The 26814-nt window shown below is 46.2% G+C and overlaps 1 protein-coding gene across 1 annotated transcript in view; it reads left to right on the top strand.

The window, feature by feature from the left end:
• Nucleotides 1–8294: 8294 nt before the first annotated feature.
• The window catches only part of SMIM17 (small integral membrane protein 17), a 29210-nt gene continuing 10690 nt past the window's right edge, over nt 8295–26814 (top strand). The window contains exons 1-2 of the mRNA XM_006940803.5: nt 8295–9147; nt 13213–13283. The gene's annotated coding sequence lies outside the window, so the exon portion shown is untranslated. The remainder of the gene's footprint in view (nt 9148–13212; nt 13284–26814) is intronic.

Here is a 26814-nt window from a genome sequence, read left to right as displayed (position 1 = left end):
GAGGGAGGAGGTAAGGGGTGGGACTTAGAGCGGGGAGAGGCAGAAGGAGCGGGAAAGGGAGGGTAGGCAGGGAGGGGCTGAGAGGGAGGAGTGGGGAGGAGGGCGGTGCAGAGAAAGGAGTGAGAAAGGGAACGGGAGAGGAGGGAAGGGAGGGGTGGAAGAAGGAGGATGAAGAGAGGGGCAGCTGGAAAGGACCGGGTAGGAGCTCAGCTGTAGGAACGAAGAGAGGAAAGGAGGTAGAGTCAGAGGGAGGAGGGGCGAGGGGGAGGAAGTTGGAGGGCTGGAGAAGAATGGCAGGGGAGGAGGTGAAGGAAGGGGAGCCGGAAAGGGGGTTGGGGAGGAGCTGGGGAGGGGAGGAGGCCAGGTAGACAGTGAAGCTGAGGGGGAGGCGGGAGGGGGGAAGGAAGGGGAAAAAAAGGAACGGTAAGAAGGTGACACGTCAGAAACTGGGGGGAGCAGGGTCTCTGGCACCAGGTATGCCTGGGCTCAGATCCCAGCTGTGCATCCTTGGACTAATGTCATTTTCTGAGCCTGAGTTTCCTCACCTGCAGAGAGGTTCCCTGTAGGGAAACCTACCCTGTAGGGCTGCTCTGTGGGTTGCAGGGGTTAATTCACGCAGCCTCCTTACCCGAGGACCTCTAAGGGGACCCCATAAAGCCGCGCTGTCCTCAGGTTTCATGCACAAGTGCAAATGCTCTGTGTCTGCACTGCTCTGTGTGGCGGCTGCTGCGGGCCATGGAGCTGAACTTTTAGCTGCATTTGGCTTTTTCAAATTTTTAAATTTACATCCAAATTAGTTAGCATATAGTGCAACAATGATTTCAGTAGATTCCTTAATTCCCCTTACCCATTAGCCCATCCCCCTCCCACAACCCCTCCAGTAACCCTCAGTTTGTTCTCCATTTTTAAGACTGTCTTATGTTTTGTCCCCCTCCCTGTTTTTATATTATTTTTTGTTCCTTTCCCTTATGTTCATCTGTTTTGTTTTCTTAAAGTCCTTATATGAGTGAAGTCATATGGTATTTGTCTTTTTCTAATTGTGCTTAGCATAATACCCTCCAGTTCCATCCACGTAGTTGCAAATGACAAGATTTCATTCTTTTGATTGCCGAGTAATACTCCACTGTATATATATACCACATCTTCTTTATCCATTCATCCATCGATGGACATTTGGGCTCTTTCCATACTTTGGCTATTGTTGATAGCGCTGCTATAAACATGGGGGTGCATGTGTCCCTTCGAAACAGCACACCTGTATCCCGTGGATAAATGCCTAGTAGGGCAATTGCTGGGTCCTGGGGTAGTTCTATTTTTAATTTTTTGAGGAACCTCCATACTGTTTTGCAGAGTGGCTGCACCAGCTTGCATTCCCACCAGCAGCGCAAAAGAGATCCTCTTTCTCCACATCCTTGCCAACATCTGTTGTTGCCTGAGTTGTTAATGTTAGCCATTCTGACAGGTGTAAGGTGGTATCTCATGGTGGTTTTGCTTTGTATTTCCCTGATGATGAGTGACGTTGAGCATTTTCTTCATCTGTCTGTTGGCCATCTAGATGTCTTTGGAGCTCCCAGGTATAAATCCCACTTCTTTGGAGAAGTGTCTATTCATGTCTTTTGCCCGTTTCTTCACTGGATTATTTGTTTTTTTGGGTGTTGAGTTTGATAAGTTCTCTATAGATTTTGAATACTAACCCTTTATCTGATATGCCGTTTGCAAATATCTTCTCCTATTCTATCGGTTGCCTTTTAGTTTTGCTGATTGTTTCCTTCACTGTGCAGAAGCTTTTTATTTTGATGAGGTCCTAGTAGGTCATTTTTGCGTTTGTTTCCCTTGACTCTGGAGACACATTGAGTAAGAAGTTGCTGTGGCCGAGGTCAAAGAGGTTTTTGCCTGCTTTCTCCTCAAGGATTTTGATGGCTTCCTGTCTTCCATTTAGGTCTTTCATCCATTTTGAGTTTCTTTTTGTATATGGTGTAAGAAAGTGGTCCAGGTTCATTCTTCTGCATGTTGCTGTCCAGTTTTCTCAGCATCACTTGCTGAAGAGACTGTCTTTATTCCATTGGATATTCTTTCCTGCTTTGTGAAAGATGAGTTGGTCATCTGTTTGTGGGTCCATTTCTGGGTTCTCTATTCTGTTCCATTGATCTGAGTGTCTGTTCTTATACCAGTACCATACTGTCTTGATGATTACAGCTTTGTAGTATAGCTTGAAGTCTGGGATTGTGATGCCTCCTGCTTTGGTATTCTTTTTCAAGATTGCTTTGGGTATTCAGGGTCTTTTCTGGTTCCATACAAATTTTAGGATTATTTGTTCTAGCTCTGTGAAGAATGCTGGTGTTATTTTGATAGAAATTGAATTGAATATGTAGATTTCTGTGGGTAGTATTGACATTTTAACAATATTTGTTCTTGCTACCCAGGAGCATGGAATCTTTTTCCATTTTTTTTTTTTGTGTCATCTTCAATTTCTTTCATAAGCTTTCTATAGTTTTCAGTGTATAGATTTTTCACCTCTTTGGTTAGATTTATTCCTAGGTATTTTATGGGTTTTGGTGCAATTGTAAATGGGATCGATGTCTTGATTTCTCTTTCTGTTGTTTCATTGTTGGTGTACAGGAATGCAACCGATTTCTGTGCATTGATTTTATATCTTGCAACTTTGCTGATTTCATGAATCACTTCTAGCAGTTTTTGGTGGAATCTTTTGGGTTTTCTATATAGAGTATCATGACATTTGCGAAGAGTGAAAGTTTGACCTCCTGCTGGCGGATTTGGATGCCTTTTATTTCTTTGTGTTGTCTGATTGCAGAGGCTAAGACTTCCAATACTATGTTGAATAACAGTGGCGACAGTGGACATCCCTGTCTTGTTCCTGACCTTAAGGTGAAAGCTCTCAGTTTTTCCCCATTGAGGATGATATTAGTGTTGGGTCATTCATATATGGCTTTTATGATCTTGAGGTATGATCCTTCTATCCCTACTTTCTTGAGGGTTTTTTTTTTTTTATCAAGAAAGGATGCTGTATTTTGTCAGATGTTTTCTCTGCATCTATTGAGAGGATCATATGGTTCTTGTCCTTTCTTTTATTGATGTGATGAATCATGTTAATTGTTTTGTGGATATTGAACCAGCCCTGCATCCCAGGTATAAATCCCACTTGGTCGTGGTGAATAATTTTTTTAATGTCTTGTTGGATCCAGTTGACTAGTATATTGTTGAGGATTTTTGTGTCCATGTTCATCAGGGAAATTGGTCTGTACTGCTACTTTTTACTGGGGTCTCTGTCTGGTTTTGGAATCAAGGTAATGCTGGCTTCATAGAAAGAGTTTGGAAGTTTTCCTTCCATTTCTATCTTTTTGGAACAGCTTCTAGAGAATAGGTGTTAACTCTTCCTTAAATATTTGGTAGAATTACCCTGGAAAGCTTCTGGCCCTGGAGTCTTGTTTTTTGGGAGGTTTTTGATTACTGATTCAATTTCTTTACTGGTTATGGGTCTGTTCAAATTTTCTGTTTCTTCCTGTTTCAGTTTTGGTAGTTTATATGTTTCTAGGAATTTGTCCATTTCTTCCAGATTGCCCATTTCATTGGCATATAATTGCTTATAATATTCTCTTATTACTGTTTTTATTTCTGCTGTGTTGGTTGTGATCTCTCCTCTTTCATTCTTGATTTTATTTATTTGGGTCCTTTCCTTTTTCTTTTTGATCAAACTGGCTAGTGTTTTATCAATTTTGTTAATTCTTTCAAAAAACCAGCTTCTGGTTTCATTGAATGTTCTACTGTTTTTTTGCCTTCTATGGCATTAACTTCTGCTCTAATCTTTATTTCCTGTCTTCTGCTGATTTTAGGTTTTATTTGCTTTTCTTTTTCCAGCTCGTTAAGGTATAAGATTAGGTTGTGTATCTGAGACCTTTCTGCCTCGTTTAGGAAGGCCTGGATTGCTATATACTTTCCTCTTATGACTGCTTTTCCTGTGTCCCAGAGGTTTTGGGTTGTGGTGTTATCATTTTCATTGGCTTCCAGGAACTTTTTAATTTCCTCTTTAACTTCTTGGTTAGCCCATTCATTCTTTAGTAGGATGTACTTTAGTTTCCAAGTACTTGTTACCTTTCCAAATTTTTTCTTGTGGTTGATTTCGAGTTTCATAGTGTGGTCTGAAAATATGCACAGTATGATCTCGATCTTTTTGTACTTGCTGAGGGCTGATTTGTGTCCCAGTATGTTGTCTATTCTGGAGAACGTTCCATGTGCACTGGAGAAAAGTGTATATTCTGCTCCTTTAGGATGAAATGTTCTGAATATATCTGTTAAGTCCATCTGGTCCAGTGTGTCATTCAAAGCCATTGTTTCCTTGTTGAGTTTTTGATTATCTAATCTATCCATTGCTGTGAGTGGGGTGTTGAAGTCCCCTACTATTATGGTATTACTATCAGTGAGTTTCTTTATGTTTGTGATTAATTGATTTATATATATGGGTGTCCCACATTTGGCACATAAATGTTTACAATTGTTAGGTCTTCTTGGTGGATAGACCCCCTTAATTATGATATAATGCCCTTCTTCGTCTTTTGATACAGGCTCTATTTTAAAGTCTAGATTGTCTGATGTAAGTATGGCTACTCAGGCTTTCTTTTGTTGACCATTAGCATGATAGATGGTTCTCCATCCCCTTACTTTCAATCCGAAGGTGACTTTAGGTCTAAAGTGGGTCTCTTGTAAACAGCATAGAGATGGATCTTGTTTTCTTTTCCATACTATTACCCTATGTCTTTTGATTGGAGCATTGAGTCCATTGACGTTTACAGTGAGTACTGAAAGATATGATTTATTGCCATTATGTTCCCTGTAGAGTTGGAGTTTCTGGTGGTGTTCTCTGGTCCTTTCTAGTCTTTGTTGCTCAGAGAGTCCCCCTTAAAATTTCTTGCAGGGCTGGTATAGTGGTCACAGACTCCTTTAATTTTTGTTTGTCTGGGAAACTTTTTATCTCTCTTTCTATTTTGAATGACAGCCTTGCTGGATAAAGAATTCTTGGTTGCATATTTTTCTGATTCAGCACATTGAATATATCCTGCCTTTCTGGCCTCATGAGTTCCTGTGGATAGGTCTGCTGCAAACCTGATCTGTCTTCCCTGGTGTGGGGGAGAAGATTAGGAATCCTACACCAGTGGGTTAACAAGGCATAAAGAAACACAGAGTCATAAAATGCTCACACCCAAGTTCGGGAAAAACAGATTGGCACTCTAAGAATAGGGAGGCACAAAAGTGCCAAGAATAGCGGGGGTGAAAAGGCACCCCCAAATAGGGAGGAGGTGCTGAACCCCCCAAAATAGAGAGGGAGAGGCAAAGTCCTGAAAACAGAATTGGTGCAAAGGTGCCCAATACATAGGAATAACAAGATTAGATATTCAGGGTGAAAGCACCCCAAGTTTAGTACTATAGCAGAAAGCTGCTTTCATAGGAGAATAGGGCCAGGTTAGGTAAATTGGTGAATTGGACTTTGGACTGCTGTGACGCAGGTAAAGCAGCCCAGAGCGCAGATGGTTAACAAACAAAAAGGTGCCTTGTTAATCCTGAGGTTATTCCCCCTATCTGTCTCATCCCCTAGGCTGGCAAAGGTAAACAGGCAAGGTGCCTCCTGTCTGCTGTTAACAACCATCTACCCATCTGCCCAGCACCTGGATTTTGTTTTATATATATACATTTTTCCCCTCTTTTATTATTTTATTTTATTTTTTATTTTTTTATTTTTTTATTTTTAAAATTTACATCCAAATTAGTTAGCATATAGTGAAAAAATGATTTCAGGAGTAGATTCCTTAGTGTCCCTTATCCATTTAGCCCATCCCCCCCTCCCACAACCCCTCCAGTAATCCTCAGTTCTACATATTTATGAGTCTTTTCTGTTTTGTCCTCCTCCCTGTTTTTATATTATTTTTGTTTCCCTTCCCTTATGTTCATCTGTTTTATATGAGTGATGTCATATGATTTTTGTCTTTCTCTGACTAATTTCATTTAGCATAATACCTTCCACTTCCATCTACATAGTTGCAAATGGCAAGATTTCATTCTTTTTGATTGCTGAGTAATACTCCATTGTGTGTGTGTGTGTGTGTGTGTGTGTATGTATATAAATATAGTAGAAAAAATTAAAATATTTTAATTTAATGTGGTATATATATGTGTGTGTATATATATGTACATACACACACACACACACACACACACACACACACACACATATATATACACACCACATACATTTTCTTTATCCATTCATCCATCAATGGACATTTGGGCTCTTTCCATACTTTGGCTATTGTTGATAGTGCTGCTATAAACGTTGGGGTGTACGTGCCCCTTCGAAACCGCATACCTATATCCCATGGATAAATACCTAGTAGTGCAATTTCTGGGTTGTAGGGTAGTTCTATTTTTAGTTTTTGAGGTACCTCCATACTGTTTTCCAGAGTGACTGCACCAGCTTGCATTCCCATGGATTTTGTTTTATATTGACCCAAACCCCAGACACTGTATTTTCAAGACCCCCTTTTCCCCCTCACGTCCTCAAGTTAATGTTCACAGTTTCTTTGTCTCTTTGTGCACGCCCATCATGTTTGTAAGCCTTCTGATCTGAATAAATACGAGGCAAGGACCCTTATTCGGGGCTCTTGTCTTTTTCCCAGACATTAGCCATCTCTCATTTTAATCCTGTGTCTGCTCTTTTGCTAGACAAAAGAGAACTTTAGACTTAGAGTCTACGACACCCTTGTAGGTTAAGGACTTTTTTTCCCTTGCTGCTTTCATGACTCTTTCCTTGTCTGAGTATTTTGTGAATTTGACTATGATATGCCATGTTGATGGTTGGTTTTGTTGAATCTAATGGGAGTCCTCTGTGCTTCCTGGATTTTGATGTCTGTGTCTTTCCCCAGGTTAGGAAAGTTTTCCACTCTGATTTTCTCACATAACCCTTCTACCCCTGTTCCTCTCTCTTCCTCTTCTGGGACCCCTATGATTTTGATGTTGTTCCTTTTTTTTTTTTTAAGTTTTAAAAAAAAATTTTTTTTTTCAATGTTTATTTATTTTTGGGACAGAGAGAGACAGAGCATGAACGGGGAAGGGGCAGAGAGAGAGGGAGACACAGAATCCGAAACAGGCTCCAGGCTCTGAGCCATCAGCCCAGAGCCCAATGCGGGGCTCGAACTCATGGACCGCGAGATCGTGACCTGGCTGAAGTCGGACGCTTAACCGACTGCGCCACTCAGGCGCCCCAAGTTTTTTTTAATATTTATTTATTTTTGAGAGACAGAGTGAGACAAAGTGAGACTGGGGGAGGGGCAGAGAGAGAGGGAGACACAGGATTGGAAACAGGCTCCAGGCTCTGAGCTGTCAGCACAGAGCCTGACGCGGGGCTCAAACCAACAGACTGTGAGATCATGACCTGAGCCGAAGTCGGATGCTCAACAGACTGAGCCACCCGGGTGCCCCTGATGTTGTTCCTTTTTAATGAGTCACTGATTTCTCTAATTTTTAAATTGTGCTCTTTTGCCTTAATCTCCCTCTTTTTTTCTGCTTTGTTATTCTCTATAAGTTTGTCCTCTGTATCACTGATTCTCTGTTGTGCCTCATCCATCCTTGCCGCTGAGGCACCCATTCAAGATTGCAGCTCAGTTATAGCATTTTTTATTTCATCCTGACTAGCTTTTACTTCTTTTGTCTCCACAGAAAGGGATTCTGATCTATTTTGGACTCCAGCTAGTATTCTTACTATCATGATTCTAAATGCTGGTTCAGACATCTTGCTTGTGTTGGTTAAGTCCCTGGTTGTCATTTCTTCCTGCTCTTTCTTTTGGGGTGACTTCCTTCATTTCATCATTTTGAAGGGAGAAAAGGAATTAATGAGATAAAAAAATTAAAATTAAAAAATACTAAAATTTAAAAATTGAAAAGACACACACACACACAAAATCAAATAAATGATGCTAGATCCTTGGTGTGTTTTGATCTGAGTGTTGAAAGGGGCTTGATAGATTAGAGAAAAAAGGGAAAAGAAAAAAAAAGGAAATCGTTTGAAAATTTGAAAAAATGAACACTAAAGTAGAATAAAATGAAATGATGGAAGTGAAATAGAATTTGAAAAAATTTACACAACAGTAAAACTATAGTAGAAAAAAATTAAAAATATTTTTAATAAAAGTTGAAAATAAAAATGATTTTTTTTCTTTTTCTGTATTCAAGAAAAAGAAAAGAAATGAAAAAGGGGGAAAAAAAGAAAGAAAAAAATGAATAGATGAACTGGCAAACAGACTGAAATACGACTGCAATTACTTCATTTTCCCCTAGAAGTCAAGCTATGAAGCACTTTATCATCCGTTAACTAGCTGGTGGAAAGACTTGTGTTCCTGACGTGCATGGTTGGCCCAGTGTGTGAGGCTTAGTGTAATGGCTCTGTTCTCCACTAGATGGCGCTGCTTAGCTTACTGGGGTGGATTGTTGTTGTGCAGGTAGGTGCGTATGCGCATGCACCAGAGCAGTGAAAATGGCGGCACCCATCTACCAGGTCTCGGAGCTCTGCTCTCTGACCGGCTATCGCCACTGGTCCTTTGTGTCCGGCTTCCATTCACCGCCCCCCCGCCCCCGCCCGTTTCTACACCGTCCGTGAGCAAGCCATTAGGTTGCCAGGCGGCACCTCCCTCCTGAATTTTATCTCAGACGCGGCTGTTTCCGGCCTGTCACTTCTGAGGGACTGCGGCTTTGTCCCCACTCAGACCTTCTGCAGGAGGGTCTCACCGAGCAATGGCTGGTGCCGGCCGCCCCCAGGAACGTTCTCCAGACCGAGCTGCTGCCGACACCCAGAGACCACGGACAGGTGCCAGCCCGCCCCAGAAAAAGTTCACTCAGCGTTTCAGGGATTCTGCAAAATCACAACTCAACATCTGACGCCAGGCTTCACCCCCAACGGCCTTGTCCCAGCACCAGCGAATGTGGTTGTTCTGGGTCCACTGGCCCCTTTGCCTTTGGGGAACCGACACAGCCTCTACCAGGTGTCCTCCCAGCAGGGGAACCGCCTCTCCCCGTGTGGCCCAAGGACCGCCTGGACTTCACTCTGCTCCTGGGGATTTGCCTTTCCCACCAGAGCACCAACAGGTATGGAGCTGCAGAGTTTCAGACTCTGCACTCCCCCTGTTCTTAGAGTCTTAATGGAATTTAAACCTCTTCTTTCTCCTTTCTCCCTTTTTAGTTCAGTCCCTGCGGCTGTTTCCACTTTTCTACTTTCTCTCCAGCTGCTTTTGGTGGGGGAGGTGCTTTTCCCCGAACCCCCCCCCCCCCCCCCTTCGGCCTCTCTCCACAAGCACAAATGGCTCCCTGCCCTCTGCGGCTTCTCTCTCCCCCAGTTCACCTCTCCGCACCTCGTACCTGAATTCTGTGGTTCAGGTTGTGCAGATTGTCGTGTGAATCCTCAGATCCGTTTTCTAGGTGTGCAGGATGGTTTAGTGTTGGTCTGGCTGTATTTCATGGATGCGAGACGCAAAAAAACTTCCATGCTATTCTGCCATCTTGGCTGGTCCTCCGCTGCATTTAATCTTAATTCATATAAGTTGTCACAGTTACATGTGGCTCCTGGCTGCTGTGTTCAAGGGTGCAGCTCTAGAGCCTTAGTTAGCTACTTTTGTTGTATATACTAAGCTCATCTTGTGTTTTGTAACAGTTTGATGGGTCCTCTTGAAAACCCTACAGCAACAACAGTAACAACAGCAATACCGCACTTACCGGGTCTTCATTAAGTGCCAGGGACTGTTTTAAGCACGTGACATGGATTAACCCATTGGGTCCTCACTACGTATCCATGGGGTGTGCCCACAGTATAGCTCTCACTACTGCTATCACTTACTGAGTGTGTACTATGTGCCAGGTGCCCTAAGAAACTCTTGACACATGTAATGTCATTTCACTGCAGGGGGAGGAGGCTTCAGGGTAATGAATTTGGGAAAGGTGGCAGGAAAGGGTCAGCAAGATGGGGGGGTGGGTAGCGTGTGGTTGTGTTTTTCACTCTACTTGGATAGAAGCTAGAAAATTGTGGAACTCACAGAGAAGGGATGGGCAGAGCAGAATTCTGCTTAGTTTTTTGTTTTGTTTTTCACGTCATTGCTCCTTGCTGTTCTCTGCCCCCAGCCTGCCTTTCCTTTTTCCTTGTAAAACTTTCTCGTTTCGGATATTAAAAATGGCCACACATTTGTTGCCGCCCCTGCTGTCTCATTTCACATTCCTTGAATCTGTGCTGTCCCTGTGGCTTGCTTTGGCCAATAGAATATGGCGGAAATGATGGTGTAGGATTGTGGAAGTTAGATCTTCTGATTCTGATGCCATCATTCTGTGTTCCCCCCATCCCCCCTTCCGCCCCCACATGCCATCAAGCAATTCTCTGACACTAGCTCGTGTTGGAGACCCCATCTACCCAGAGATAGTATCAGTTTGAAATAGCTGAAAGATACACCTTCCCAAAGTGATTGCCCTATTGGCACTCCCACCACCAGTGTATGAGAATTCCTGTCTTAATTACTGCCCCCCGTCCGCCGCCCCATCAGAGGCAGTGGCCTTGAGCTCCTGGATTTTTGGACGGAGGATCAAAGTGTGGGGGTGGGGGTGGAAACCATGCATTGCCCCACAATATCTTGTCTCCACTTCTTCCACAACGCCGGAACTCCTAGGTTTTAGGTGTGGCCGAGCGACTAGGTTCTGACGAAGGAGGTGCCTCTGGGGGCATCAGGTGAGAGCTTCCAGGCAGAGCCCTGCTGCGTTCAGATTCTGGTTTTGCCACTCCCCTGTTAAGGAACCTTGCAGGGGTTGGGGGTGGGCTCCTGGGTGGCTCAGTGGGTTAAGCGTCTGACTTCAGGTCATGTCATGGTCTCATTGTTCGTGAGTTCGAGCCCCACGTCGGGCTCTGTGCTGACAGCTCAGAGTCTGGAGCCCTGCTTCGGATTCTGTGTCTCCCTCTCTCTCTGCCCCTTCCCCACTCGTGCTCTGTCTCTCTCTCTCTCTCTCTGTCTTTGTCTCTCAAAAATAAATACTAAAAATAAAAGGAACTTAGGGAAAGAGACTTAATTTCTCTACGCCTCAGTTTCCTCATCTGTACAGTGGGGATAGGGATAGTATCTAACTTACAGTCCTGTTGCAAAGGACAAATGGAGTCATACAACAGAGCACATAGAGCACTTCTTGGCACGTAGGTTCTATTATGTGTGGCCATTAGCATCATAATAACGTTGTTATCACTTCCCAAGGTTGGTGTGAGGTTTAAGTGCAACTCCGCTCCATGCCTAGTATCAGAACAAGTTTCCCTAGTGCTTATTGGTCTCCCAAGACCAGGGAGAGATATTAGGGGGGAATTCTATCCATCCGTCTACTCTCACCCACCCCTCACCAGCACCGCTAAAGGAAGTTCGATAGATTTTTCCATGTCCTTCATCATAGATGTTTGCCCAGTAAATATTTCCCAATTCATAGGCGGGATCTTTCTTTTGCTCAAGTTTCTTTAAAAACTGCCTGTGGAGATGTGGATGTTTATTTATAAGTGATCACCTGCTTTCCAGAGAAGGTGAGAGGTGGGAAAGAAGTGGAGGAGAAGGAGAGGCAGGTGTGAAGCTGGCCTGTTTCTCACTGCTGAATTTAATGTGGCACAGGGAGGTTGGTGTGAGCGAAGTGGGTGGGAAGGGGGAGGAGATAATTGGGTTAAGAAGGAGACTGAGTTTTTTTTCTCCTTCTTTCCCCTTTAGCAGTGGGGGAGAGACTAAGAAATAAAGTGGATGAATACTTATATTTCCTGCATCCTTTGATAAGCAGGGACTTCAGGGGACAAGAGGCTTGGGGTGAGCAGGGAGTCTTTCCCTCAATAAATATCTGAGCACCTCCTCTGTGCCAGACACAGCTCTAGGAGCTGGGAATCCCGCAGTGAGCAAACTGAAGCCACTAGTGCTAATTTCTGAGTGGGATCAGAGGCAATGAGGTGGAGAATGGGGGTGGGGGAGACGGCTTCAGCTTTGGCAATCAGGGAGGCTCTCTCTCAGAAGGTGAACTTTGAGCAGAGCCCTGATTAGCAATACACACAGTAGGAGAAGAAACACTGCTATTTCTAGGTTGCTAATTTATTGAAATGCTCCAGTGGCAGAGGCAGAAGAGAGCTTACTTACCCTATCTTATCTGAAACCAGGACCCTCCTGTGCCTTTCAGAAAAACTAATGATGAAATATTACAAGCCTACAGGGTAGTATTGAAATAAGACAGCGTTTCTTTCATGTATTTGCCACTCAAAAAAAATTTTTTTTAATTATGCAGGTACGTGACTTTGATTTTAAAAAGTAGTTTTAGGGGCGCCTGGGTGGCTCAATTGGTTATGTGTCCGACTTAGGCTCAGGTCATGATCTCACTGTTCATGGCTTCGAGTCCCACATTGGGTTCTGTGCTGACAGCTCAGAGCCTGGAACCTGCTTTGGGTTCTGTGTCTCCCTCTCTCTCCCCCTCCTCTCCCGCTTGCGCGCGCTCTCTCTCTCTCTCTCTCTCTCTCTCTCTCTCGCCTTTAAGAGATGTCGTACATACACACACACACACACACACACACACACACACACACACACACACCCATCTCCTCTGATCCTGACAGGGCCAGCAAACAAGGGAATCGAATGGTAGGACCCTCTTTCCCTCTAACACCTGAGGGAGGGTTTCCATGGCAATCAACCGTCTCTCACAGATGGAAAGAAAAGACAGGTTGGCTGCCCAAGAATGGATCCAGGATCCTCGCTGGGAGAAGAGGACCCCCGAGGAGACCCAATGCAGAGACTGAACAAAGTTGATACAGGCAGCCATGGCCCAGCCCCCTTCCCCTTGGGAATGTGCATTCCTGGGGGTGAGACTGGGGAGGGGAGGTGTCCCTCCTGGTGCCAAAGAACCTCCAGAAGTAGTCTGCCCCAGGGAGCAGGACAGGGGCGGGCTTTAGAGTCAGTCTCTCGGATCTGAATCCCAACTCTGCTGTTTACTGGAGGTGTGAGCCAGGTGACTCGGTTTGAGAGCTGTCAGAAGGCGTTGGGAATCGGGGGAGCAGGGCCGTTCTTATCCCGACTCTTAGAGGGGGACTCACCTTCTCTGAATCCCTTTTTAATGAGTATTGTTTTGTTTTTTGACAGTTAATAAGTAAACACATTTTCTTTGTCACAGGTCAAAACATATTGATAAAGCAAGACTTCCTGCTGATCTCGCTTCATCAACTCCAGCCCTCTGCTCTGGAGGTGAGTACCTTGCGGGTTTGGGGTGCTCTGGGAAGGATGCGTTTCCTTCTCATGGACGTACATGTCTGTACCCATAGAAATAGATGTAATTTTTGTGAGAATATCTGGAAATGCATTGATTCACTCTCCTTATCCATAGAACAAGCCTGGCCAATATTACCCATCCCATAATAACAAATCCAAATATATATATATATATAAAATAGCATATATATCATAGTTATGTATATATATATACATATATAACTATGATATATATGCTATTATTATTGAATAAATTTCATTAATTAAATCTATGTATCATATTTCTTTGATGCTAAGGTGCATTTTTTAGTTTTTTACATTCTAACATCTCTAACACTGAAATATGCCTTAATATTGTCAATATCTTTGGATTTGAGGATTTTAATTTTTTAGGCAAAACCGTCCTATTCACAGCATACCACCATCAGGAAGAAAAATTAATTTGCACCCTGAAATTAACCGAGTATAACAGAACCACTCTGTCTAGTTCTGATCCTCAAAAAATAAAACACTTCATGTAAACCTGTAATCCATGGCCAAAAACTTAATCCCTGAGGCTATCCATGCTGAGATTTGAAGATACATGTTCTGGCTGGGTAATCATTTAACAAAATTACTGGTTTTTCATCACGAGTGAACAAACGTAGCCTTGATAAACTTGGTAATCCTGTGAGCCCTTTCTCTTAAATGCCTGTTGCGTCTTGAATTTGGCAAGCCTTTATGTACACATCTATGCGTGCATAGAAAATATCCAGCATTGTTTTATGTTGTTGGGTTTTCATATGAGTGATGTCAGACTGCGTCTGTGGTTTTGCAACCTGCTTTTTTCCACGCGATATTTCCGTGCAGTGGTGTGTGTTCAAGACCTTTCCATATCAGTCCACAAAGATCTTATTTTATTCTGTGAAGTGAGGGTCATAAGATTTCCCAACTGACAGCACGGAGGAGGCCACGTATTTCTCTAAGGGCAAATCTGCCTTGTTACTATTTCACCCCAGACCTACCCACCCCCCCCCCCCCCCCCCCCGCCGCCCCCTGCCCCAGGTGACTAGCTACTTCAAGGTTTTAGGCAACTAGGGGAATTTTCTCACTTCGATCATCCATCTTTTCCCCTGTAAAGTAAACTGAACAATCCTCAGTAGTAGTGAAACAGAAAGGTCTTTGGCAACAGGTTGCCCTGGCTATTTACAAGTTGAATTTGGGCCCTGGCTATTTACGAGTTGAATTTGGGCCTTTCCCAAGAAGTGTGAGGGTCCCAAATGATCACTCTGGAAATAACCTTAATGTCTGCCAGCTGGGGGAAGGGCCACATAACTAGATGCAGCCACATAGTGGGATTAATACTCTGGAGTTGTTAAAAAGAATGAAGTAGATTCTCTTCTTTGTGAGATAATCCTTGTTGATAGGATTCCTTGTCTGATGACACACACCCCTGTCTTTTGGGTCACAGCCAAAGGACCAGGGTGGGAAACAACAGATCACCCCCATGGAGTGTTCTCATGCAGAATTTTGCTCAGTAAGAATTGATGATTAGATGACTTAGCTGGTCAGACCATGGGCTGCATCCAGCCAACTGATGTGTTGGTTTGCTCATCTTCTTTTTAATTTAGTGAGCTGTCATCATTAAAATAGTGGGAGGGGCACCTGGGTGGCTCAGTTGGTTAAACCTCTGACTTTGGCTCAGGTCATGATGTCACAGTTCATGAGTTCGAGCCCCAATCGGGCTGTGCTGACAGCTCGGAGCCTGGAGCCTGCTTCGGATTCTGTGTCTTCCTCTCTCTCTGCCCCTTCCCTGCCCTCCCTCCCTCTCTCTTTCTCTCTCTCAAAAATAAATAAACATTAAAAAAGTTAAAGTATTGGGATATTTGGGGGGCATCAAGCTGGTTCAGTCACTAGAGCACCTGACTCTTGATCTTGGGGTCATGTGTTTGAACCCCATGGTGGGGGTACAGATTACTTAAAAATAGTAATTAAAAAAAATTTAAAGATTCTGGTGGGGGCCCCTGGGTGGTTCAGTCAGTTGAGTGTCCAACTTTGGCTCAGGTCATGATCTCCTGGTTTGAGAGCTGCTGTCAGTGCAGAGCCCACTTCGGATCCCGTCTCCCTTTCTCTGCTCCTCCCCCACTTGCACTCTCTCAAAAATAAACATTAAAAAATAAAAGATATTGGGATAATTTGTGTTTACAGATAGGACTTTCATTCATTTAATCCTTCAAAAATAAAAACATTCATAGAATATCTGGTATGTGCCAAGCAATGTTTGAAGTGCTAGAGGCTCAGGAATGAACTAGAAACACAGAGTTCCTACCATCATGGAGTCTACATTCTAGAAGGTGAGGCAGATAATCAAGAAAAAAAAAAAAACTATAATGTAATGAGCTCCACTTCTTTAGGGAATTTGGAATGTCAATACCCACCGGGCCAACAACTCCATGAGAAGATAGAAAAGTAACTAAGAGCCAGGGGCACCTGGGTGGCTCAGTCAGTTAAGTGTCCAACTCTTGATTTTGGCTTAGGTCATGATCTCACAGGTCAGTCAGTTAAGCACCCGACTCTCGATTTTGGCTCAGCTCATGATCTCATGGGTTCATGGGCTCAAGTCCCACATCAGGCTCTGTGCTCTCAGCATGGATCCTACTTGGGATTCTCAATCTCCCCCTCTCTCTGACCCTCCTGCACTCACACACTCTCTCTCCCTTTCTCAAATAAGATAAACTTAAAAAAAATGGATAAAAGCCATGCTTCAGTGACTTTGAGGTGATCAAAGAGCTCATATCAGAGGCTTAAAGCTTCCTGTCTTTTGAAAGGGTGTGGAAACCATCCACTTAGGGGAAGGGGATATGCCTCAGGCATCCTGGTTGTCCCCTGCAATAGCCAGTACATAGTGGGTGCTTTATGAATGTCTGTCTCTTGAGAGATAGGAGCAGCTGTGGCTTTCCTGGTGACCAGATCTTTGGGAAGAACAAATTTATTCATTTGTTCATTCATTAATCCCACAGTGGTTGGAGTTTATGCCAGGGACTCTTTCTTGAAGAACTTAGACAGTTCATTTTTTTTTTAATTTATTAGAGATAGAGACAGCATGAGTGGGGGAGGGGCAGAGAGCGAGGGAGACACAGAATCTGAAGGAGCCTCCAGGTTCTGAGCTGTCAACACAGAGCCAGACACGGGGCTTGAACTCATAAACCGTGAGACCATGACCTGACCTAAGCTGAAGTCGGACGCTTAACTGACTGGGCCACCCACCTGCCCCAAAACTTGGACAGTTCAAAACCCACCTAATTTAAGACTAATCCTAACAGAAGGTGGTTGGTATGTCTCTTTACCAGGTAGAGTGATATTATAATAACAAGCATAGCTTACAATGTATATAATTGGTCATATTCAAAAGTATGGACTTTTGAGGAAGTTTTGAATTGTGAGGCTTCTTCTCATCTCATTTAAAAAAAATGCCACCACCCCCCCCCCCATGCTCATGATTTCAAATGTTTATAATTCAGGTTAGTATAAAATATAGCCATGATGTATTTGTATTAATCTACAGTAATATCCTTCTTGTGACCCCAACTCACAACATAAAAACTAGGGCCTTTCCAAAAATTCACATATACCTATATAGTAACTCCTCTGTTTCCCCCCAGCCCAAGGTATAACCATTAGCTCTAATCCTGGGAACCTTTCCTGCTTTTTGTACATACACCCCTACCCCTCAGGTGCTTTGGAAACTCCGTGTTAATAATTCTAGTCAGATGTAGCCAAGGGCCTGCTGTCCTAAGAGCCAAAGCTGCTTCTTATATATAAATGACTGTGTTTTTGCCCTCATTTGCTTTCATCTGCGCTCCCCACAGCCAGAGAGTTTTGTTTCCAGGCAATGACAGGGCTTTTCCCAGGCAGATGCAGATAGGGTCTTTGAAAAGGGGAGAGGGAGAGAGGATGAGGACGGCAACAGGGCGGGCGGAGAGAGAGAGAGGGAGAGAGAGAGGGAGAGGAGAGAGAGAGAGGAGAGACCTTTCCAGCTAGTCTGCTGCAGATTCAGCACCTCGGACAGCTCAGGCCCTGCCGGTTCAGCACCGCGGACAGTTCCGGGACCATAATTTTGCCGCTGCCTCTGCTAGATACCTGAACCTTTGTGAGCAGATTCTTGGACCCAACTGTCACTCCCAGAGTTTCCGAATGCTGGTATCTGGGTATCCTAAGCTCTCCTAGTATTAACCTCAGAAACACAGGCATCGGGTATTTAACATGCCCCAAAGAGGGAATTCTGGATTCTCTCTCTCTCTCTCTCTCTCTCTCTCTCTCTCTCTCTCTCTCTCACACACACACACACACACACACACACACACACACACACAAAGTTGGTCTACTCTCTTCATTCACCATAGAGCACGTAGTTTCTTAGGCTCAAAGTCCAAAAGTCTGCCTCGATTCCTTCCTTTTTCCTACCTTTCACATGCCATCCATTAGTGAGTCCTCTCAGCCCCATTTCTAAAGTGTATTCTGCATCTGTCCACTGCCCTCCCCCCTGCTGCCAGACTACCATCATGTTTTACCTGGTTGATTGCAGTAGCCTCTTAACTGATACTCCCATTTTACCCATTGCCCCTTCTAGAGTTTTCCCCACACAACAGTTCCAGTCATGCCTTGAAAATGTAAATTGGATTATATCACAGCCTTCCTCAATGCCCTTCCGTAACTTCCCAGTGCACTTACAATAACATCCAAAGATGTCACTGTGGCTTTCAAGACCCTGGATGACTGATCCTATATCCTGTTACTCTCTCCCTTTTCTGACCACTCTGGTTACATTGGCCTCCTTGTTGTTCCTCAGGCCCTGCTGTCCTTTCTGCCATGAATTCTTGCATAACTGGCTCCTTTTCCCCTTTCAGGTCTTATCCCAAAATGCCACCTTTTCAAAAAGACCTCTCCTGACCACTCTCGTCTAAAGTGGCCTCACAGTTACAATCATGTCGATCTATTTCATGTAATTCATTGAGTTAACACAAACTATATTTTTTTCTGTATTTATTGGTTTGTCTGCTTCATTTCACTAGACTATAAACTCCATTAAGACACAGGCCTCAACTGTCATGGCACTCAGAACGACATCTGCAACATAACAGCTTTTTATTTTTATTTATTTTTAAGTTTTTAATGTTTATTTTTGAGAGAGAGAGTGTGTGTGTGTGAGAGCAAATGGGGGGCAGAGAGAGAGGGAGACACAGAATCGGAAGCAGGCTCCAGGCTCTGAGCTGTCAGCACAGAGCCCAATGCAGGGCTTGAACCCACAATATGTGAGATCATGACCTGAGCTGAAGTGAGCCACCCAGGTGCCCCAAGAGCAACCTTTAATCATCTGAACTATCAGGATCACACCTGGAATTTTCCCCCAAGTTGAGGATCTGGTGATCAATAACAATGGCTCAATCTGTATGCAGTGTGCATGTATTAACTCCTTTGATGTTGATGATAACCCTATGAGTTAGGAACTGTTATTGTCCTTATTTTATAGATAAGGAAACGGAGACCCAGTTAATTCACCTCCCACAGTTACACAGCTGGTGCACAGTGGATCTAGGTCTGGAAGCCAACCTCTCAAGCCCATCAAAGGCTCCATGGGCTGGGCGGCTCCCCTAGTGTCCTGCACAGGACATTTTCCTATCAAAGGAAGTGGTGAAGGGGTGAATGAAGGGCCTTTATCTAAATCCACCTCCCCCGCCTATCCCCTCTTCACACTGAACTATGCTGGGAATGGCTGGAAGTTCATCTCCTAAACTTCTTTTTTAAATTATTTTTTAAATGTTTGTTTACTTTTTTTTTTTCAACGTTTTTTATTTATTTTTGGGACAGAGCGAGACAGAGCATGAACGGGGGAGGGGCAGAGAGAGAGGGAGACACAGAATCGGAAACAGGCTCCAGGCTCCGGGCCATCAGCCCAGAGCCCGACGCGGGGCTCGAACCCACGGACCGTGAGATCGTGACCTGGCTGAAGTCGGACGCTTAACCGACTGCGCCACCCAGGCGCCCCTAAATTATTTTTTAAATGTTTGTTTACTTTTAAGAGAGAGAGAGACAGACAGCCTGAGCTGGGGAGGGGCAGAGAGAGAGGGAGACAGAATCTGAAGCAGGCTTTAGGCTCTGAGCTATCAGCACAGAGCCCAAGGCAGGGCTCAAACCCACGAATTGCAAGATCATGATTTGAGCCAAAGTTGGACACCCAAGTGACTGAGCCACACAGGTGCCCCATCATCTCCTAAACTTCTAAACAAAGAAAGCTTCCCCTCCAAATTATGTGGCAAATATGGAAATGCCTAAGGAAACCAATCTCTATCCTCCCATATTCTTGCCATGTGTCCTCTGGACAAATCCTTTAATTCCTTCATGCCTTAGTTCCCTTCTCTGTTAAATGGGGATAATAATACCTACCACTTGGGACCTTTGAATGAAATGAAATAATGGACATTTGATGCCTTTGCTCATCAAATTGGTTGGATAAATGACAGTTATTTTGACTGCTTTTCTGGGAAACCAGAATTATTCAACTGTCTATCCATTTGGAATATAAAGTTAAGTTTTTACTTCACACTATTCCAAAAAGTTCCAGCAGGTGCAACAAACTAAACATAAAACAATACTGTAAAGTATGAGACTGTAGAAGTGTGTTTATGAAAGTAGGAAAAACAGATAGCTTTTACTTTATCAAAACCCAAAATTTGAGGTACTGTGTAAGCAAAGTGAAAAGACAAGTGACAGGCCAGGAGAAGATATCTGCCACAGGTAAAGTAACAGGCAAAGGATCAGTATTCAGAATATATAAAGAATGCCTATAAATCAAGAAGCAAAAGCTACACAGAGTAAGGCAGGGAAGGTATAAACAACCAATTCATAAACAGAAGATAACTGATCAACAAACACGTAATGAAATGAAAATAAGACCAAAAAGAAAACCACTTTCTCCCCCCCACCCGTGGCTTTATCAAAAATCTAAATTTGATGTAGCTTCCCCGAGAGCAATTTGGCAGGTAGCGATTACATTGTAAAACTTGAACAGTGATAATAGTAGCAACTGTTAGGCACTGTTCTAAACACCATACAAGCACCATATGTATTTTTTTTTTTTTTAACTTGGGAGGTGGTAAGCATAATCATTCCTACTTAACAGAATGGGAAACCGAGGCCCAGACGTGCTAAGTGACACACCCAAAAACACCCTAGGAGCAAATGGTAGCACCAGCCTCTGACTCTAGGCAGCCTGGCCTCCGGGTCCCAGGGGCTGCCACACCTCTGCTCCAAGTCCTTCCTCCTCCCTCCTACCCTGACCCAGGGTTGTGGAGTAGAGAACCACCATGAGCCAAGAAAGTTGGTGGGCTTGGCACGCAGCTGCAGCAGGGGAAGTAGGACAGAACCTCGTTCCCAAGAGCGGAGGATGGGCGGCTCATCCCACTGTGGCCGATCGGCATGCCGGGCACAAGCCCCGCAACCGCACCGCAGCCGACTCGGTTGGGTAGGGAACCTGGGGCCCCTCCGCTCGGTTCCCTACCCTACTGTAGGCGCTGCTCCCCGGGGGCCGAGCGGAGAGGGGAGGAGGCGAGAAGGCCATCCCCCTCTTCCACCTTTCCCCCTCCCCCCTCCCCTGCTGCCTCCACGTCTGCGCAGCCGCGGTAGCTGCTGCGCCCGCTCTGCAGTGCCGGGACTGGGTCTGGTTGGGGAGGGTGAGTCCTCCGAGGGACCCCCGCGGGCGGGAGGTGGGGCTGGGAAACTGGGCTGGGCGGGGGAGAGAAGGGGGGCGCGGGCGGCGACCTCAGGAGCGCGCGTGTGAATGTGTGCGAGTTGTCTGTGTCTGGGGGTGGAAGCAGAGGTGCAGGCCCGGGGAGGGGGTCTCCAAGCCCCTCTACTGGAAGAGTGACCGGGCTGGGGCTGGGTCGGGTCTGTTTGTCCGAGCCTGTGCGCCTCGCCCCGTGCGAGGAGGGGAATGACCCCGCGTTGCGCAGCCTCGTGGGTCGCCGCATGCACGCGCGCCCAGGTCTCGCGGGGGTCTTGGCGTCTCGGTCGGTCCCCCCCAATGCGTGCAGCACGCCGTGTCCCTGTGCCCGCCCGCGTGTGCACTTGCGCGAGTGTGCGTTGTGTGTCTGGGCGCACGTGTACCGCCCTACAGTGGCGCTGCGCACAGGCGCGGGAATCGGACACGTTTGCATCCCCGCCCAGCTCCGATTAGCTGTGTGGCTTTGATCGAGGGCCTTCTCCGTCTGCAAAATGGGCGTGACAGTATCTGCTGCGGAGAATTATGGAGAGGAATCCGTTAGGAAGAGGGTGGGGCGTGCGCCCCAGGCCTGGCACACCGGAGCGCTCCTGGAAAAGGTGGCTGCCCGTGTTGCTGATACTGTTACTGTTGTTACCGCATCCCCCTGGTTTCTTCTTTGCGGATGACCTGTTTGCTATTTCTCAGAGGACAGGGAGGCTGTGCGGTGTGAATTCCACACACACACACACACACACACACACACACACACACACACACCCTTGTCAGCCCCGCAGATTTCTCTCTGTCCCTCCCCTCCTCCCGTCTCCATCCAACCAGATCCAGCCTCTTCTGACCTGGATCCAGGGGCTCCTGTCTTCTCCATTGGCCACCCCTCTTCCTGGGCCTTCCTTCCCGTTAGCCTGAACACAGGATTATATATTCATATTAAAAACGAAAAAGGTAGAGAGAGAGAGAAAGGAAAAGGAAAGAAGAACCAAATGGGACCCCCCCCCCCCCACTCGTGCTGTTTTACTAACTTTTCCATGAAGGCCAGTATTTTCTTTTCCCTTGGAAAATGTTTGTGCTCACGGCCTCCTCTCCCTATCGCCAGCGCTCCCCAGCGCACACCTTGATTGCAAACTCACAGCCCCACGACCTGTGCTCTTGGGCTCACTGGCCTGGTGTCTTCCTTTTAAACGTTTGAAAGTATTGGCATTTTAAAATGTGGGAGATGTCATCTGAACCTATAGACTTCCAGTGTTCTCTTGAGAAATCAGAAGCTAGGAGACACTGGGCCCACATTTTCACTCTGCAGATATGGGTAGGGTGGAATGGGGCTGCTTCCTAGACACAGTCTCCTTTGCCACAGTCCCCACTACTCCCTATCACCTCTGCCCATATGCACTGCTCATGTTGGCATTTGTCCCTGTTTCCCTTACAACAGAGAAGTGTTTCTCTGGCCTCATAGTTAATTTTCACTTTCAAACAGTGAAAGTAAAAGCGGGAGGTGTGGGTGGGGAGGGACCTTTTATTTAGCTTTCTGGATCCATCCCATTTGTGTTTGACGCCAAACTCCTGGAGGTGGAGCCTTACCCCCGGGGTTCCCCTCTGCTGCTCTCCTTGCTCCTCTCTGCTCACTTCTCCTTCTCCCGCGGGAGAATGGGAGCTACTGAAGGTGTCCGGTGCATCCTCAGGTGCCCAGTACAGGCCTTGCACCAAGTTCTGGCTGAGAAATGCTTTGCAAAAGTCATTTCCGTTCCAGCACTCGTGGGTGGGAGGTGTTAACAGGGTCCCACAGGAAGTGATGTCTCGGCTCAGCCTTGAGGTGTGGGCACGGTTTCTAGAAGCCGACACAGAAGGGCAAGGACAAGTCAGGCAGAGGGAGAACCAATTGGTTCCCCCACTCATCAGGCACTCCTGGGCATTAATCTCCTTCGGTTTCAGAAGAAAACGCACCACAAGTCTGTGAGATAGCTGATGCCACTATTCACAACCCCATCTGACAGATGAGCACATTGAAATGGGGAGAATTTTTTTCAAGTTTGTTTATTGGGGGGGGGGGTGAAGAGGAGGGGGAGAGGGAGGGAGAGAATCCCAAGTAGGCTCCGCACTGTCGGTGCAGAGCCCGACTTGGGGTTCGAACCCACGAACTGGGAGATCGTGCCCTGAGCCGAAATCAAGAGTCGGACCCTTAACTGACTGAGTCACCCAGGCGCCCCAAAATGTGGGGAATCTTAAGTGACCTGCCTAAGGTCACACCGCTAATGTGTGGCAGAGCCGGAATTCACCGCACGCCGCCACGCCCGTGCCTTGCCCTGCTAGCAGCAGTGACTATCTTTTTCTTTTTTTTTTTCCAACGTTTATTTATTTTTGGGACAGAGAGAGACAGAGCATGAACGCGGGAGGGGCAGAGAGAGAGGGAGACACAGAATCGGAAACAGGCTCCAGGCTCCGAGCCATCAGCCCAGAGCCTGACGCGGGGCTCGAACTCCCGGACCACGAGATCGTGACCTGGCTGAAGTCGGACGCTCAACCGACTGCGCCACCCAGGCGCCCCAGCAGTGACTATCTTATTAGTGCCATGCATTCTTTCCCTGCCTTTGCGACTCTTCTCTCCTCAGCAGCACCCTAGCATTCACCCAGCTTTCACCTACTCGTTATCCTTTAAATCCCCCCCACCTTTTTTTTTCCCCCTTCTAGCATTTTTATTTGACACCTGTGGTGGGCAGAAAGATGTCCACGCCCTCACCCCCAGATGGTGTGAATACGTTGGTTACAGGGTGAGGGAAGATTAAGGCTGCAGATGACATTAAGGTTGCTAATACAACTGAGATTGGGGATGGGGGCATGATCCTGGATTATTTGTGTGGGGGTAGTGCAATCATAAGGGCCCTTAAAAGTGGAAGAGGGAGGTGAGGGAGAGTCTCACACGCAGTGTGAAAAACGCTCAAATGGCCAGTGCTGGCTTTAAAGACGGAGGAAGGGGCCACGGGGCCAAGCAATGCAGGCGGCCTAAGATACTTGAGAAGGCAAGGAGACTGATTCTCCCCCAGAGCCTCCAGAAGGAGCACGGCCCTGAGACACCTTGATTTTATTCCACTGAGACCCATTTCAGACTTCTGAGCTGCAGGACTGTAAGATAATAAGTTTGCGTTCTTAAGCCACCCAATTTGTGGTGATTTGCTGCAGCAGCCATAAGAAACTGACAAGGTGTCTAAAGAGTTCTTTTTAATGTGGTCAGGGGAGGGGCACAGAGAGGGAGACACACAATCTGAAGCAGGCTCTAGGCTGTGAGCTGTCAGCACAGAGCCTGACATGGGGCTCGAACTCACGACCGTGAGATCATCACCTGAGCCAAAATCAAGAATTGGATGCCCAACCCACTGAACCACCCAGGTGCTCCTATTTTAACTCAATTTTTAAATAGCAATAAAAGAGGGTGCTGAAGAGGTGGGGAACCTTGCCTCTTTGGGGTTCAGTGCTGTTCAGGTATGTCTAAGACCACCTCCCGGACTGTTCTGAAGGAGGGGAAGTGTAGGGAATGTGGTGGTGGAGGCTTTGAGGCCACGTTAGGAACCTGCCTCCACCCATGTGACCAGAGTAGATCTTGAGGTGCGTGCAGCTGGTGGGATGGACTGGGGAGAGGGGTTAGGGAACAGGATTGGTGGGGTCAGTGGTGGAGTGGACTGGACGGGCCTAGAGCAGAGCAGGGGCAGCATTCTGTAAGACAAGAGCAGGTGGGCTTAGCGGTCCTTCGGATGTGCGGGTGAGGAGCCAAGTGGACAGTGATGCTTGTGGACAGTGGCGGGGAAGATTCATGGTGGAGCCCTGGTCAAGAGCAGGGGACCCAGGAGGCAGGATGTGCAGGAGGTGGGGGAGAGAGGGCACAGGTGTCTGGGGAAATGCATTTGAATTTGGGTTTCGAGGGTCTGTGAGTCACCCCTGTCCGTAAGGAAGACCTACGTGATGATTAGTGACGTTGAAGCGAAGGACATAGTCTGCGTATCCACAAGCGTATGTTGGTTTCTGTTATGAAAACATTTCACATGTACTCACGGGTACAAGGATGGGTCTGAGAGCCACCATCTTCCACTTTCCAGGTTGAGAAATCATCATTTGTTTGTTCTGACCCCCTGTTGCCTACCTCTTTTGACTTCACTGCAGAAGTACCATATCTTCCCTTCCCTTCCCTTCCCCTTCTTCTCTTCCCCTCCTTTCCCCTTCTTCCCTTCCCCTCCCCTTCCCTTCCCCTCCCCTCCCCTCCCCTTCCCTTCCCCTCCCTTCCCTTCCCCTCCCTTCCCCTCCCTTCCCCTCCCCTCCCCTCCCCTCCCCTTCCCCTCCCCTCCCCTTCCCCTCCCTTCCCTTCCCCTCCCTTCCCTTCCCCTCCCTTCCCCTCCCTTCCCCTCCCCTCCCTTCCCTTCCCCTCCCTTCCCTTCCCCTCCCTTCCCCTCCCCTCCCCTTCCCTTCCCCTCCCTTCCCTTCCCCTCCCTTCCCCTCCCTTCCCCTCCCCTCCCCTCCCTTCCCCTCCCCTCCCCTCCCTTCCCCTCCCCTCCCCTCCCTTCCCCTCCCCTCCCTTCCCCTCCCTTCCCATCCCAACTTTTAAGTAGACTCCACACCCAATGCCCAACGTGTGGCTTGAACTCATGACCCTGAGATTGAGAGGCAAATGCTCTACCCACCGAGCCAGCCAGGCGCCCCTTAGAAGTATTTTAGAGCAAATCTCAGCCATCACATCAGTTTACTCTGACATATTACAAAAACATCTCTAAAAAATTAAGATGGACATTTTCTTAACTGTCCATAAGGCCATGTCCACACCTAACAGAAGCAATGAGAATGCCTTGACCTCCCAGTCCATAATCCATTTTCTTAAAAAAATTTTTTTTCGGGGTGCCTGGGTGGCTCAGTCGGTTAAGCGGCCGACTTCAGCTCAGGTCATGATCTCGCGGTCCGTGAGTTCGAGCCCCGTGTCGGGCTCTGTGCTGACGGCTCAGAGCCTGGAGCCTGTTTCAGATTCTGTGTCTCCCTCTCTCTGACCCTCCCCCGTTCACGCTCTGTCTCAAAAAAATAAACGTTAAAAAAAAAAAAAAGTTGAAAAAAAAATTTTTTTTCACACCAGGTGTCTTTGATTCTGACTCCAAACATGGTTCCCATATGCATTTGATTGTGGAGATGCTAATATCTCTTTGAATCTAGACTGTATTCCCTGTGGTTTTAAAATTTGATGTAAGAAGTTTTATTTGTATAAACCTGATCAAAGAAGAAAATGCTTTGAAAGGCTTTTTTTTTCCTCCACACCAAGATAACTTATTTTTTTATTTTTAATTACTATTTGGAGCGCCTGGGTGGCTCAGTTGGTTGAACGTCCAACTTCGGCTCAGGTCATGATCTCACGATTTGTGGGTTTGAGCCCCGCGTCGGGCTCTGTGCTGACAGCTCAGAGCCCGGAGTCTGCTTCTGATTCTGTGTCTCCTCTCTCTGCCCCTCCGCCTGCTTGTGCTCTCTGTCTCAAAAATAAATAAAACATAAAAAGAAAATTACTATTCACGAGGGCATTCAGTAGGTTAATATAACACAAGGTTGATGACACATGCAGTTTCCTAGAATAAGAACGTAAACCAGCATTAGAGTCTCAAAGGGTTATACCACGTAGTTCAGGTGGCTTCTTGCAAACAACCTTCTGAATTTTGGGTTGACAAAGTATATACAATAGGAATCTTAAGGAGTATTTTATTTTTAAATGTTTATTTATTTTGAGAGAGAGAGAGC

This window comes from Felis catus, chromosome E2 (assembly GCF_018350175.1).
Source record: "Felis catus isolate Fca126 chromosome E2, F.catus_Fca126_mat1.0, whole genome shotgun sequence".
In the NCBI taxonomy this organism is placed as follows: domain Eukaryota; kingdom Metazoa; phylum Chordata; class Mammalia; order Carnivora; family Felidae; genus Felis; species Felis catus.
Note: the sequence above shows the minus strand (reverse complement) of the source record. Positions and strands in the feature narration are given on the sequence as shown.